Here is a 15,382-nt window from a genome sequence, read left to right as displayed (position 1 = left end):
CTTGGATGAATGATAAGGATTTTCATAGTGTGCTCTATGAACTAAGAACCCATTAAACAATGATTTCATTATTACCCTCAAAATTCCAACATAAACTTGTACAAGAGTTATGAAATAAACTGCTTCATTTCTAGAGAATTAGCTATCTTTAGGTCAATGGAACTTAATTTATCTAATACTACTTAAGTGTCCTAACAAATTTAATCTATTCCTACATACCAGGAAGAACAGGACTATGAATTACTTTAGTAATTGCCCAAGAGGATTAAAGGCCAATGTAGAATACATTTACATATATTAAGATATGAAATTTTTAGTGATGGAAATTCAAAATCTGAGACAAAATATTCTCCATATTATATTTTTTGAAATAAGGACAAACCATTTTAAATTAAAATCTGATTTAAAAGAAATGGATCTTAGCAAAGCTAACTTTTAAGTAGAAGCACATTTCAGTCATGAACTATAAAAAACTAATACAGTTAATTAAGATGAGATCTTATATATTTGAAAGTTTTTCCAAAATTATGCTTTGTGTTTCTTTTCTATCACTTCAGTATCAATCATAAAAGATATTTATAGTCATATGAAATAACCAGAGTATGTGACAAATAAAAAGTGCTTTCAAGTTTCTGGATGAAAGGCTTTGTGTTAGGGCAATCCATTATTAATTCCATAAATACCAAAGAATTTAAAAGTGAAAGTCATTTCATGGGGAGAATAGATTTTTAAGTTGATATGAATCATAAGGAATTCTTAATATCAAAAGAACCTGAGTCATGTTCTAAGACCACTCCATCCAATAACTGAGACCCTTCCATATATCCCCACTGGCTGGACAATGAAATAAATGATGTTGAGGGAGAGAAATGAGAGTATAAAGAAACACTTCCATTGTTCTCACTCAGTCTTCTTTCTGGAGCACTTTTTCACAATGGGATACAGTCTACCAGGTAGATTTGCTCATCATAGGCCCATCAAAAAATTTAAATACATGGTCTACAGGCCAATTTTCAGTGTGTCAGCTAGTCTGGGAGTGTGCATGTATTTCTTACCATGATGGAAGCAATGTCAAGCTCTGCTGGAGACCTAAGCCTTCTCCTTAGCACTGTCTAAACAGGTAAGGAGGAATGTGGTGGCTTAGAGACAACTCTTGTTCACAGATTCTGTGCAATATGATACTCAGGCTCTTGGACTGAAAAAACCTGGCTGGGATACCAGAATGTTTCACTGAACCAATTGGAAGATCTGATTTGAAAACTGCAAAACGAACATCAACTAAGCCTGTTTGTCCCTTACTGATTTTGCTGTTGAGGACCTGGCATCATCTAGGATATCCTGTGACAAGCATGTGGCCACATTAAAAGAATTAAACTAAGAACAGTTCTTAGAAATGTATATCACAGAACTGCCTGATTATTATAGCCATAAGCAAGAGTTTTTCATTGTCTCTGGAAAGAGGAAAAAGTGATATTTAAACTGAAGTCGAATATTTGCAATCCTGTTTTCTTACCTATGTAGATATTTCTCAAAGCTCAAATTGTTCTGAACAAAATTCTCCAGCTTCGTGTGTATGTGTGTGTGTGTGTGTGTGCGCACATTCATATATATGAAAACCTTTTCCATGTTGGTATTAATGGGGTAGATTGATTATCAAACTAATTAATGTATGCCCCTGTTAAGTTTCAGAGAACGGGATTAGGACAAGAGTGTATATAAATCCTTGTTTGCGCTAGTCCTTGGTTTTGCTTAGACTCTGAGGATGAATTTCTTCCTAGGATACATTTTCCTAAGCCTGCATTTGCCTACAAAGTGATTGTATATGATAGATAACCTAAAAGTGAGAATAGCATCCCAGCATATGACAAAAAACTTCTTGAAAGGTAGCTATTTGGATGTCAGGTAATAAATAAATGTAAATGTGTGTTATCTTGGAAGTCAGTGATATCAGAAGATTAGTAAAGGCTTTTTATATGTGAAGCACTGTGCTAGGTTTGACATTTTATATATCAACAAATTCTCATTAAAAATCATATGGGATAGACACCATACTTCCTTTTCACAGATAAGGAAACTGAGACTCACAGAGGTTAAAAATCCCTGCTAAACCAAAAGAGAGAATCAGGATTGCAACCCACGGATGTCTGTAGATCTGAAGTTTTATCTTTTTTTTTTTTTTCCTACAAAGTGCTGCCTCAAACATAAGCAGCTTCCTAAGGGAAGTGTAATAGAAACTGCTTCTTTCAGGACTATATTTAGCATATAAGATGTAAACATAAAAGTTTATGTTTAATTATAGGTTATACATTATTTTCAGATGGTTTTGAGAAAAGCACATTTATTTCAGCTTGTTTTACTTCATTTTTTCTACAGAAAAAATTAGGATTTGATATGCATGAATTCTTAAAGGCTTATCTTAAACAAACACTAAACCAACAAATTTGCAAGCTGTATATTTTGCAATTGTCAATAACTATTTGAAAGATCATTTCCATGGAGACCTCTTTATAAGTAAGAATTTATCCTTTCCTAAATATTCCTAAATATCTACAAATAGATTATTCATATGTCTAATTCTAGCATAAATGTATACGGAAGAGATTTATCGGTTTAGCTAATTCTTTCATTTTATAGACGTGTTCCTTGCTATACTTCAAGTTTTACTGCATGAAGTTCTCATTCATATTGGAAATACACCCCATTAAAAAGCACTTGTTCAATAAGATTTCACTATAATCCAAGATGTGTGTGGAATTGAAAAGCAAATTACCATCTTATACTTTTAAATGATTTGGTTGTCGGTTTGGAAAGAACAGCTTTTGAAATATGACAGTTAATGATAATGCTGTACTTTTACTTACTGTCACAATTCATAACAAAAACAGGGTGGAAGCGTATTTCAGAACCAATAGACACACACCCAAGAGAGTTTAGACATTTTCCCTTGTATAGTTAGGTATGGTAGATTGATTGCTTTAATAGACCTATGCTTTATCCCTTCTTTATACACACATACCATGTGACTTTGTAGTTCTTCTAAGGAGGCACAATCTCTTTCTCCCCACTTCTTAAATTTGGGCACAGCTGGTACCTTGCTTTGGCCACTGGAATGAAAGCGGCTCGAGGCTTTCAGAGGCTTGAGAAAAGCACTTACATATTTCTGCTCACTCTTACCTTTATCCATCACCATAAGAACATACCCAGGCTATCCTTCATGAGAAGCAAAAAGTGGACCAGAGCTTTGTGTCCCCAATTATGCCCCGTGAGGCATAACTAGGGACAGCTGATCCACGCCAACCACTTTCCCGTCCCTCCCACACCTGCCACATAAACATATCGGTGAACCCAGGCAAAACCAGCCAAACTCGTCCCAGATCAGCTGAATCCCACAGACTCATGGGCTAAATGAATGTTTATTGTTGTTTGCTTCTAAGTTTTGTTGGTTATTTATAATGCGCCATTACGCAGTAATATGTAAGTTATATACTATGTCTCCTTTCATTTTCTTTTTCTTTCCAAGGGCATAAACAGAGATCTGTAATTAAGGATTAAGTTCATCTCAAATAAAGTACATATCTATTTCTTAATTAGGAAATAGCCCTTGAGCATATTTCTACATTTAGGTTCACAATAAATTATCATGTACTGAGCATTTACTATGTTTCTGGCACTGCGCTAGAAACTTCCAAATCTAAATAAATAGTTCAAAAGATACCGTTTGAAACTGTTCGAGCAACTGAATAGAACAGTAACAAACTATAATCCAAAGCATAAAATAAATATCCACGAGTCCACAATTAAACAAACAAAAAAAAATTAAAAAGGGAAAATAGATAAATCTCCCATGCAGAATAATTCCAAATGATTTACATCAATATTCCACCCTCAAGGAAGTGAAGCATAAATACCCACTTCTAAAGTATGGGCTGCACACAGTGCCTTCCTTCCAAAGATTACACTACAGAGAAAGGGGGAAAGAGTTATACAGTGGAGAAATCTGACAAATGCCACTCAACCAGGTGATCAAGGTTCACAGCAGCAGTAATAAATCATGTTGAGAGTATTAACCTTTGACATAAGAACTGCATTTTGCCTGTGTGGTTCTCCTCTCCAAAACCCTTAACTCCAATCCCAATATTATCATAAAAAAAACATCAGACGAATCTCAGTAAAGGAATATTCGGTTAAATACGTGACCAGTGCTCCTCAAAACTGTCAAGACCATTAAAACAAGAGGGGGAGGAATCTGGATAAAGTCACAGCCAAGAAGAGTTTAAAGAGACACGATGACTGAATGTAATGTGGCATCCTGAAGTTCCAGAAAAATGGGTAAAAATTCAGACAGCTCAAATAAAGTGTGAACTTTAGCTAGTAATTATGTAATAATTATCAGCTCACTAATTGTGCCACAGAGCATACTAATATGTCAATAATAGGGGAAACTGGGTATGGCGTGTATAGGAACCCTACCTTTTCACAATTTTTCTACAAACCCCCAAATATTCTAAAACTAACCTTTCATTTAAGAATACAGTGCCCATTAAGAAATCAATAAAGTATGCATTTTTTGGTAAATTATCATTCACTGTTGTATTGCACAGAGCAAAAGTTTTGGTTGATTTTAAACAACTTTTTTGTTTATATGTTGTTGATTTGCTTTTTTTTAATCTTTCAGGTTCTATCAGACTTTCAGGCATAGTTTTTTACAAAATCAGTAAATCTGTAATTCCACAAACAGTATTACAGAAAAGTAAATTTTAACAGAGTGCTAATTTAATTTAGATCATTAATAACATATAGTATCTCATTCTGAAAGATAAAATAGATTTTGTAGGTTAGAATAATATGAATTCTAAAATGAATTTAAATTACTAGATTGCATATTATTTTAAGACTATTCTGAAAATAAAATACAAATTGCACAATCAATTGATTTTCCCTATCATTTTCTAAAACTACTGTCAAATATCACTTCTTGTCACACTTTTTTGGAAAAGATTAATGGTAGGATCACGGAGATACCAGCTGTTTAAATACTCTTTTTATTTACAATGCTAGCTTAATAAATAACCAATCTGCCTAGCAACTATAACCTTTTTTCAGCTAAGAAACTTTTGTAGAGTTCCCCTACATATAGAACATTCTATGCCATTATCCTTAATAATTTAATATTATAAGACAAGTGTTTAGTGCAGTGACAAAAATAACCATTAGCTCATATGCCTTGTGGCTTCAAGAAAATTAAGGATATCCAATGGGCTTTGGTAAAGAGGTCTAAAAGATTAAAGAAGCAGGTGTAGAAGACATTTAATAAAATATGCCTCTCATTTTTATCCCTTTTCTGTTTGGTTTCTTGGGAATCTCTGTTTGGCAATGAACTGCTGTGTATTTGCTTCAGGCAGATGCTTTTATTCTTCTCATCTACTGAGGTGGCAACCAAAGGAAGGGTGGTAGAAAGTATGATTAAAACCTAATATTAAGTTTGAAAAAGCAAAATAGACTTTTTGCAGATAGAATTATAGTGTTGAACAATTTAAAATGTTGGTTTACCATTTACTGGCTGAAATTGAGCATGATATGAAAGCAAAGATGACAGATTCCAATGGTAGGTTTACATGGAACCACACTATGTTGGATTTTTTTTTTCTGTAAATAAGAATACCAACATAAATTCATTAAAAGTGTTTCTTTTATGCCCAGTGTGAAAGTTTTATTGATGATAATTAGAGAAATATAAGTTACTAAGCTATGAAGATTAAAGATTCCTTCCTTCCTTTCCTCAGGGCGTATTTATGCCAGTTCCAGTCTGGAGACCAACCTCAGTGCCCTGCTGAGCTGCTCCATTTTCTTGCATGCCCTGGTGACCACATTTTCCACTTTAATACAATTTCTTGGTTAACTGTATCAGATGCTAGTAACAGTAATCTTCCTTTGCTTGGCATAATGGATCTACAGACCAACCAGCTGTCTTTCATAAATTAACTTTGAAAATACTTAGTTAAAATGTTTATCAGAAATCAGGACTATAGGGACGCCTGGGTGGCTCAGTTGGTTAAGCAGCTGCCTTCGGCTCAGGTCATGATCCCAGCGTCCTGGGATCAAGTCCCACATCGGGCTCCTTGCTCCGCAGGGAGCCTGCTTCTCCCTCTGACTCTGCCTTCCACTCTGTCTGCCTGTGCTTGCTCTCACTCTCTCTTACAAATAAATAAATAAAATCTTTAAAAAAAATAAATAAAAAAAATAAATAAAAAAAAAAAGAAATCAGGACTATACTTTCTAGTCCTTGCATACTGCTTAATATCTAATTTCCTCATTAACAAGATTAGGAGAAAATTAAATAATGGTGTCTGTATGCACATTCCTAGTACTCATCGATAATACATGCATTACATGCAGTACTTTAAAAATATGTACAGAATACTCACCTGATCTCTTCCAGTGTCTGAAAACATGAGTATCACAATATTCTGGAAAGAACATTTGGAAAAAAAAATTTTTTTTTCAGGTAAGAAAAGAATGTGGTTCAAGGATGTAAGGGTGAGAATTTAAGGTACAAGTTAGAAAGAAAACTCTTGATATGAATGGCTTTCTTTTTAGACTTTATTGTTTCCACTTTCATTAAACCTTAAGGGGAACATTCTGTCAATAGGGCCTTTTAACCCTGGAAAATCTTTTGGTCAAAAACCTAAGCTTCTAATTCGAGGTTTGTCTCATATTTACTCAGTCATGAGGAGTTTACAAAGGATATGAATAGTGTGATCGCAAAAGCACACAGCAACTCCAGGTCTTTTTAAGCCTTCAAATATTTAGTTCAGATACTTCAAGATTACAAATGAAGGATTTTTAAATATCTTTCTTTTTTAAAATTCTTGTGGGCAGTGGGGAGGGAGGAAGAAATACATTATTATTTCAAGACAGCATTTGATCTCCCTCCTATTTTATTTTATTTCTTTAAGATTTTATTTCTTTATTTGACAGACAGAGATCACAAGGAGGCAGAGAGGCAGAAAGAGAGGGGGAAGCAGGCTCCCTGCTGAGCAGAGAGCCCGATACGGGGCTCGATCCCAGGACCCTGAGATCATGACCTGAGCCGAAGGCAGAGGCTTAACCCACTGAGCCACCCAGGTGCCCCTCCCTCCCTCCTATTTTATTTTAAATGATATCTTATGTTGTCTCTAATCTTGAAATGCTTTGTCTGGAAACTTGTGTATCATTTGCAGACGTTTTCCAATGGAAACAACTTAGTGCACATGGAGTTTCCAGAAGAGCCCACAGAAGCAAGGTAAGGGCTGATGAAGAGTTGGTAAGGAGAAGCCAAAAAAGAGTTAACAGTCACTTGTGGGTTAGGTTATGCTGAGCCAAAATGAAGTCCAGAATGCATTTAAGAATCTGATAAACTATAGGCCTACCCTCCAAACCCTCAAAAACACTCCAAGCTTTGCCTACATTTCTATGAAGTAAAAGATCATTGTGAAGCACCGGAATAAGGATAAGGAATCTCAGGGGTTAGGAGCCCCTGTTCTAGAGAAGGCATTGGACGAGGCAGGGAAACAGATGAAGAATGGTGGATACTGAAGAAGACTATAGAGTTTTCAGGTCTCCAGATTCCCCTTCATTTCCTTCACCACTTGAAGGCACTCTTCAGCCTAAGATGTTAAAGCTGTGGAGACAAAGGGCAAGAAGTGGCAGCAATGGAAGTTTTAAGGTGACCTAAATTAGGGTGCCTTTCTCCCCTCACCCCGCTCTTTCTCTGACTCCCAGCTCTTCCTTCTTCCCTCTCTACCTCTTTACTAGAAAGCTGCAATAGGACCAGGGACAGCTGAAGTTTCTCAGTAAAGGAGAACAGCCAACGGGAACACTGCAAAAGACTGATAGAGATTCCCTTTGCCAGCCATTCTGCTCTCCCAATTACCCTGATTTCTCTCTCTCTCCCCACATCCTATCCCCCTTGTATTTTCTTTCCCTCCATTTTCCCAATGTGCAAGGAATTACTAAGAACTAGAGAAGGTCCTTTGGAAAGTATGGACAGTGGTGACAATAAGAAAATGATTTGCTTCTGTCCCCCTTTCTTCTCCACTCCTTAAGGATCCCATCGAGGACAGGACAATTCCATCTGCTGTCCAAGAGGTAGCCAGGTCTCCGCATCTCTCCAGGAGATGTTAGAGAAATATCCCAATCACTGTATATAAAGTGCAAAACTGCCTATATTTTGTTACACTGTGTTTTTATTTAATCAATAATAAAAACATTAAAAATAAGTTTAAAAAAATTCTTTCTAATGATTCTTTTTTGCTGTTAATCCTAGCCATATTTATAATGTGGGGGGTGGACATTCATATGCTAATTTACGTTTTGTATTTGAAGTGAGTCATGAGTCTACATTGCCCCGACCTCCTTTACCATAATCAAATTCAGTTAACAACCCTGTGGAAAATCCTTTTCAAAAACGTGAAATGATATACATTTTTGTCAGCTGCTACAGTCTTTCCTCTATTTTTGTTCATCCTAAAAGATTAAATGTAAATAATCATCATTGTCCCAGTATATATGTCCAGAGATTGGATCTAACTATAACTGAATTCTGGCAGGCTTATGAACTTTATGGTATTTTGCCCAATGAGATCAAAGTGTAATTCAGAAGAATCTTGGTTGCTTAAGCAGGTAACAAGCTAATCTGCATAGCTGGAAAGCAAATGAATGTTTTTTTTTTCATGTCAGTATTGAGGTTGTTTTTTTTTTAAGTCTGTATTTTTTATTGCTAAGGTAATATTAAAGAACGTAGGTGCCAAGGACCTTCAAAAATAAAATGAGTATAGAAACATGATTCCTTCGATTTAACACTAACTATAAAAATAATTTGCTTTATTTAACCTTCTAATTTTGAAAATTAGAAAACTAAACCAGAGAGCTTAAATGCCTTGCCCAGGGTCACTCAGCAATTAAAAGTCACTAAATATAGACTGAAAAAAATACCCTCTCATTCAAATTAAGTTTCCAGTTTATAACCTTAAAAAGAGGAACATAGATAGGACAGCTCCTACAAAAATAGTAAAATAGAGCTTAGTTTTGCTATGATCCTAGGGCTAGTGTTCCCTTCAACTGGAGAAACAGATCTCCTACTTGAAAAGAAAGAAGTCTTCCAACAATCTCATTTTGAAAGAGAGACTCCTCATTGTCTAAGAGATGAACAAATCACCAACTGCACAGAAACTATGTAAGACTGTTGCCCATGTTGGGAAAGAATATTTTGCCATTCCAATTATCATGTGCTGGAAACTCCAACTCTACAGAACCCATGCGCATTTAGGGTAAAAGTATCAAAACTATGCCAGCAAAAACATCTAGTCGCTACAGTGTTAATCTTTTTATCATGTACATATTAGTGGATACTTAATTTTTGCATACGTACTATAAGGTACTGCATGATACATTGAAAACATAAGCTTAGGGGCGCCTGGGTGGCTCAGTCCTAAGCATCTGCCTTCGGCTCAGGTCATGACCTGGGATCGAGCCCTGCAGCGGGCTCCCTGCTCTGTAGGAAGCCTGCTTCTCCCTCTCCCACTCCCTGTGCTTGTGTTCCCTCTCTGTGTCTGTCAAAAAAATACATAAAATCTTTTTTAAAAAAATAAATAAAATAAATAAATTTTAAAAAAACATAAGCTTACAGCTAATCAGAAGCTAATTAAAAACTTTACACAATAATTTTCTGTGCTTGCTTTCATGTGTAGTTCTGCAGGAGTAATTATATGATTTTTACAGTGTAATCTATTTAATTTTTATGATAAATTATTCTTTAAATCATTGCTGGAGAACAAAAACCAGTTCTCCAGAATCAGAAGTATTCAGCAGGGGCGCCTGGGTGGTTCAGTGGGTTAAAGCCTCTGCCTTCAGTTCAGGTCATGATCCCAGGGTCCTGGGATGGAGCCCCATATCAGGCTCTCTGCTCAGCGGGGAGCCTGCTTCCTCCTCTCTCTCCGCCTGCCTCTCTGCCTACTTGTGATCTCTATCTGTCAAATAAATAAATAAAATCTTAAAAAAAAAAAAGTATTCAGCAGAAGCACTAAAAGTGCAAGAGTCCTCTAATGGAAGCTTCGCCTCTGATAGACTGAGAAGGCTCACTCTGGAACAGGAGGGAATACTGGTTTCCCTATTCTGCTCAAACCTAGCTAGCTGCTACACACACACACACACACACACACACACACAGGTCAATGTATCACCAGTGTGTCACCAAACATGGGTCTATAGGACAACCCAAACTTAAGTAAGAACTCAATTTTTTCAGAGAGACTATCACTTATGCTAAAAGAATTGTAGAAGATTTTAACAATCATGAAGAACAGAAGACTGCAAAGGTTCTGAATTTTAGCACTGATTCCTTCATTTTATCGTTAAGATAACTTGAGGTATCGTTGAGCCTCATTCTTCCTAGCTCTAAAATGAGACTCAAAGGAGCTGATGCTGCCACCCATAGATTGGAGACAGTCCCATGAAACAAAGAGTAGTGACATGGAAAACACCAGGGTTCAAGGTCCAGCTCTTAGCACAAGGGCAAAGGCCTAGCAGTTTTGATTTGTTCATCCTAAGTGAATGAAACAGTCTCCTGGGTTAGAAAGTAAATTATGCTTTCCTCTTCTTCACCTATCATAGCCAGTCTATCAACAAAGCTTTTGTTTCTTTGAAATGTCTATGGTATTCTGCATGGTTTCATTGTCTGATGCCATTTTAGTCTGGCTGTCACTTCACATCAAGATTCCTATAAAGTCATCCTCACTTCACTTGCTAACCTTGTCTTTAAAAAAAAAAAAAATTGCCTTTTCCTGTCACCATTAGGAATATCCAAATGTTATCAATGCCTTCAAATACCAGCCTTAACAAATCCCAAATTATAATGCCAGTATTTTAAGATATCCTCTAAACTGCCCTTACAACTACTCAATATTATTTATCCACAACTCCAAAATCAAGCAGCTAATTCTTTCATACTGTACCGTAAAAATTCTTATTCCTATAGAGGCACGTTTTTGCTCTGAAATGCCTTCTCATGTTCAGCGTAATATAAAGAACACGATTTTGGATTTAAGAAACTCTTGATGTTAATCTGAATTCAACACTTAACTAGATACGTAATTTAGGATAGCTTGACTCCTTGTAAAATGGGAACAACTACTCAACAGGCTTTCTGTGAGGATTAAATGACATAATAATAGTTAATAATATATACATATAATTTAGTGAGAGCATACTGTGGCTCAGGCCCCATTCTAACATTGCTACAAGAACCCTATGAAGTATAGAAGATACTATTTCTCATGCATGAGGGGACTATGGCATGGAAAGCTAGAGCAATTTCCTAGTACACAGTATGTGGCTTCCAAGCTCGCACTCTGAACTACTAAAAAAATGATGTATCTAGGGGCACCTGGGTGGCTCAGGTCATGATCTGGGAGTCCTGAAATCAAGCCCTGTGTCAGGCTCCCTGCTCTGTGGGAAGCCTGCTCCTTCCTCTCTCACTCCCCCTGCTTGTGTTCCATCTCTCGTTGTCTTTCTCTGTCAAATACATAAATAAAATCTTCAAAAAAAAGTATCTAAAACAGTGTACCTGGTAACCAGAAATGTTATGAATAAATAAGCAATCTGAAATTTTAATAAAAATTCATTTCTGGGGCGCCTGGGTGGCTCAGTGGATTAAAGCCTCTGCCTTCAGCTTGGGTCATGATCCCAGGGTCCTGGGATTGAGCCCCACATCGGGCTCTCTGCTCAGCGGGGAGCCTGCTTCCTCCTCTCTCTCTGCCTACTTGTGATCTCTCTCTGTCAAATAAATAAATAAAATATTTTTTAAAAAATAAAAAAATAAAATTAAAAAAATTCATTTCTTTGGGAAAAAAATTACAAGTTATATTTTCCCCCAACTATGTCAATAAGGATAGTTCATTTGAGTCAATTTAAAACAGTCACCACGAATCAGTTACTGAGTATGTAATTAGGCCCTTACAGGCTCTACTTTCCCTTTCTGAAAAGTGCATAAACTCTTCACTATGAGCTCAAGGTTTACTGAAGTGGTGACTGCTTCAGACTTCAGAGAGTTAAGGACTTTTTTTCTCCTTTATATTATTGAATGAGAACAGCACCAAACTAGTAAAAATAAAATGATATGTTTATATACAATGTTTTACTTAAATGTGTGACAATACGGGGCTACCAACTAAAATATTTTGATGAATATTGGGCTAATACAAATCTTGGTTATTAGAGAAATAAATATAGTCCTGACAGAGAATTAGACAGAAGCACAATGTACAGAATTTAGGAATATACCTAATCAAGTGCTGTTGTCTTTTTTCTGAAAGAACAGTTGTTTTAAAAAAAAAAATACCCAACAAGATGTGATTAAATACTTCCTACAATTAAAAAAATTATTCAGTACTGAAATCCTAGGATACCTGATTCAGCCTAGTGTGTTTATTAAATCTTTGTCCATTTGTACTCCAATGAAGGAATATGTACATAACTGAGACTCCATAGAGAACGCTAACAGTCACTTGTCACAATATTTATTTTTTTCACAGGCCTTAAAAAACATTACATATTTTTATTCAAATTGGGTATTTGTGTATGGGAGTGGGATTTGGCAAAGAGCCAACTATACTATAGTAAAGAACAAAGGATAGTATAGTACAATGTTGTAAATTATCACGATAAAGTTATTATTCAAAAGACCTTTTGATTCGCCATCTATAATACAGAAATAAAGATCTTGTACAACCTTTCTATTTCATACACCTTTTTCAAAAATGCACTAGCTGCCAGCTGTTGCTTTCATTACCAACAGTAGAAACTTATATTAGAAGAGTATAGTAAAACTATATGACCTACTATATACAATATTGCAAAGTGGGATAGCTGCCATATTTAACAGAACTTGTACAACTGTTAGTTATGAGTCTAATAATTCTTGGAAAGTGTATTCAATTATTGAACTAGACATTCCCTAGACTAATGACTACTCCTGCTCTTTCTCTATTACTACTTTCCCCAACTCAAACACTTTGTATCCCACTGACTCTTTGGGAAGTGACTAGAGAAAACACAAGCGGGTCTGGCATAATTTCTTAATTCTCAGTGACTAGAACACCAGTCGTTTGAAAAGCTGTTTTATCTTATTACTGTTTGATATTCTGCTCCATAATACAGCAAAGAAATTCAATACTTACCATAATGATAACATCCAGCATTTTGCACACATTAAATGATTGCTATATCCCCCATAAAGGAAAGAAAGACACTATTTTTTCCATTTATCATTTGTGGTTTGGAAGAGTGCATATTTTGCCTAAGGCTATAAAATACCTCAAAGGAAAATCAAAAAGTGAGAAGCATTAATTCATTAATCAGTCTCCATAAAGTACACTGATCCAAGTAAAAACAGGAAAGTCAACACATTCTGACTCAACTGCAACACCATTCCACTAAAAATAATGTTGAAATTACTAGTTGTTTTAAAGTACTGTCACCCTGCAAAGGTCAAAATTGCTCAAACTGAGGTCCTAGAAGTGGAATAAAACAATCTATACTCATCAAGCTTTTCACTCAAAAATAAACAAAAATCTCCGAGGAATTTTTTTCAACTAGAGCACTTATTTGGAGCTCCATTTTAAATGCCACAGATTGGGCAAGGTTGTGAAAAACCAGGATTTCTATGGGTGACTAGTCCTAATCCACTTTTCAGAGTGGCACATTTCTAGCAGACACCATCCCATTTTTAGTCCTTCATTAGGCTAAAGGAGGCTGACACTATTTAAAAATAGAAAAATAACTCTTCAAGTTATCAATTTTACTGGCATTTCATGATAAAGGTTTATTATAAATAGGTTATGTGGTCATTAAGATCTGGTATTTTCAATGTTGTGTTCAACACAAAGACTAAGTTTATTTTTTATGGACCTCAAAAGAAACAGCACAGATACTATTTTTTCTACCAATTCCATAATCTGTCTCCTCATTTTTATAGGTTTCTCTCTTACATTTAATTCAACCAGCTAGAATGTTAGTGGTGACTACTAACTGTGTAACCAGAACCATTTTGCTTATTCTCTCCAAAGTTATTTTTCTCTCTCTCTAAAGTAAAGCTAACAAGTCTTACTTCAGAGTGTTACCACTATTAAGGGAGATAACATAAGTAAAACACCTAACATCTAAAAATATGTTTTATGTAGAGTCTGAGGAATATAAACAAATGTCTACTTAGTCATTGGCTCACAGGTTACCAACCTGGGGGGGAGGGGGAACAAAGAGGCTCCAGATTAAAGTTACTACGAATCCATCACTGATTTCCTAGCTTAAAAGACAGCCAAATTGTGCCTAAAACCCCTGACTCCATACTCCCACAGGGATGGTAAATCTCCCTCCTTTTACCCTCCTCTCTCCAGCCCAGACACCTTCCACACCTCCACCAAAATATATTGCTCCCTCATCTATGTTCCCATAGCAATATCCCCATTATAATCCTCTTTCCCAATGCATTGTAGTTAGTTGTGAATACGTGTGTCAGTCACTTCAGCAGTACTATGAGTGCATCAAGGGAAAAACCCCGTACCTGCTTCTGCTAGGCCCTCCCTAAATGACTGGCAAACTCAATGCCCCAGGAGAGGCATTAAGAAATCGGTGCTCTGTGTACTAAGAAAGACTGTTACAACAAAAAATACTATTTAATGAGACACGTAATTTCCAAACTTCAAGTATATAATTCCAAATATTCTCATCCAGCAAATCAAATCATTCAGCTCCCAGGAGTTTCGTTTGTAGCTAATTCATTCTGACTGATGTTTAGACACACTATTTCTTTAAGGCAAACATTCTTAGAGCCAAAGCGGTTCTTTTATAGCGGATACCAGCATGTAGAATTCATCCTTGAATTTCTGCTAAAATGGTCTTCTCAATATTTTGCAATTAGAACTGAGAATTATAATAAATGACATGACACATCTAGGGACTGAACATTTCTGGAGCATTTTATTTTTTTAATTTTTTTTGAAGAAGAGTGTAAGTGTCGCATCAGAAGCCACAAGTATTCTACATACAGCAAGTTGAACAAGAGAAATCTGCCCCTTCTGGAGCAAAAAGAAAGAGCAGACTTCTCATTTTCCACATTTGGGTCCTGAGTTTCTGGTAACTCTTTTCTAGGTTGTATGCTCTTTGTGGAATGACAAAACCTCAGGGACTTCAGAGAGCACAGCCCCAACTCAGCTCTTACTTAGCTAGTTCTTCCTGAAGTACAATTCGTATCTGGTGTTTGAGAGAAGAGGCCACAGAGATGTGTGAGCTGTCCCTTCCTCTCAGAGCTTTAAGCTCTATTATATTGCCTTTCCTCCTTTCAGGGGTA

At 36.1% G+C, this 15,382-nt stretch overlaps 1 protein-coding gene across 5 annotated transcripts in view; it reads right to left on the bottom strand.

Annotated features, from left to right (window-relative positions):
• Positions 1 to 15,382, bottom strand: part of ALCAM (activated leukocyte cell adhesion molecule) — a 210,150-nt gene that overhangs the window by 147,409 nt on the left and 47,359 nt on the right. The window lies entirely within an intron of this gene.

This window comes from Mustela putorius, unplaced genomic scaffold, assembly GCF_011764305.1.
Source record: "Mustela putorius furo isolate JIRA1106 unplaced genomic scaffold, ASM1176430v1.1 tig00003834_pilon_pilon_pilon, whole genome shotgun sequence".
NCBI classification, from domain to species: Eukaryota; Metazoa; Chordata; class Mammalia; order Carnivora; family Mustelidae; genus Mustela; species Mustela putorius.
The sequence above is the reverse complement of the archived record's forward strand: the minus strand, read 5'-3'. Positions and strand labels throughout refer to the sequence as shown.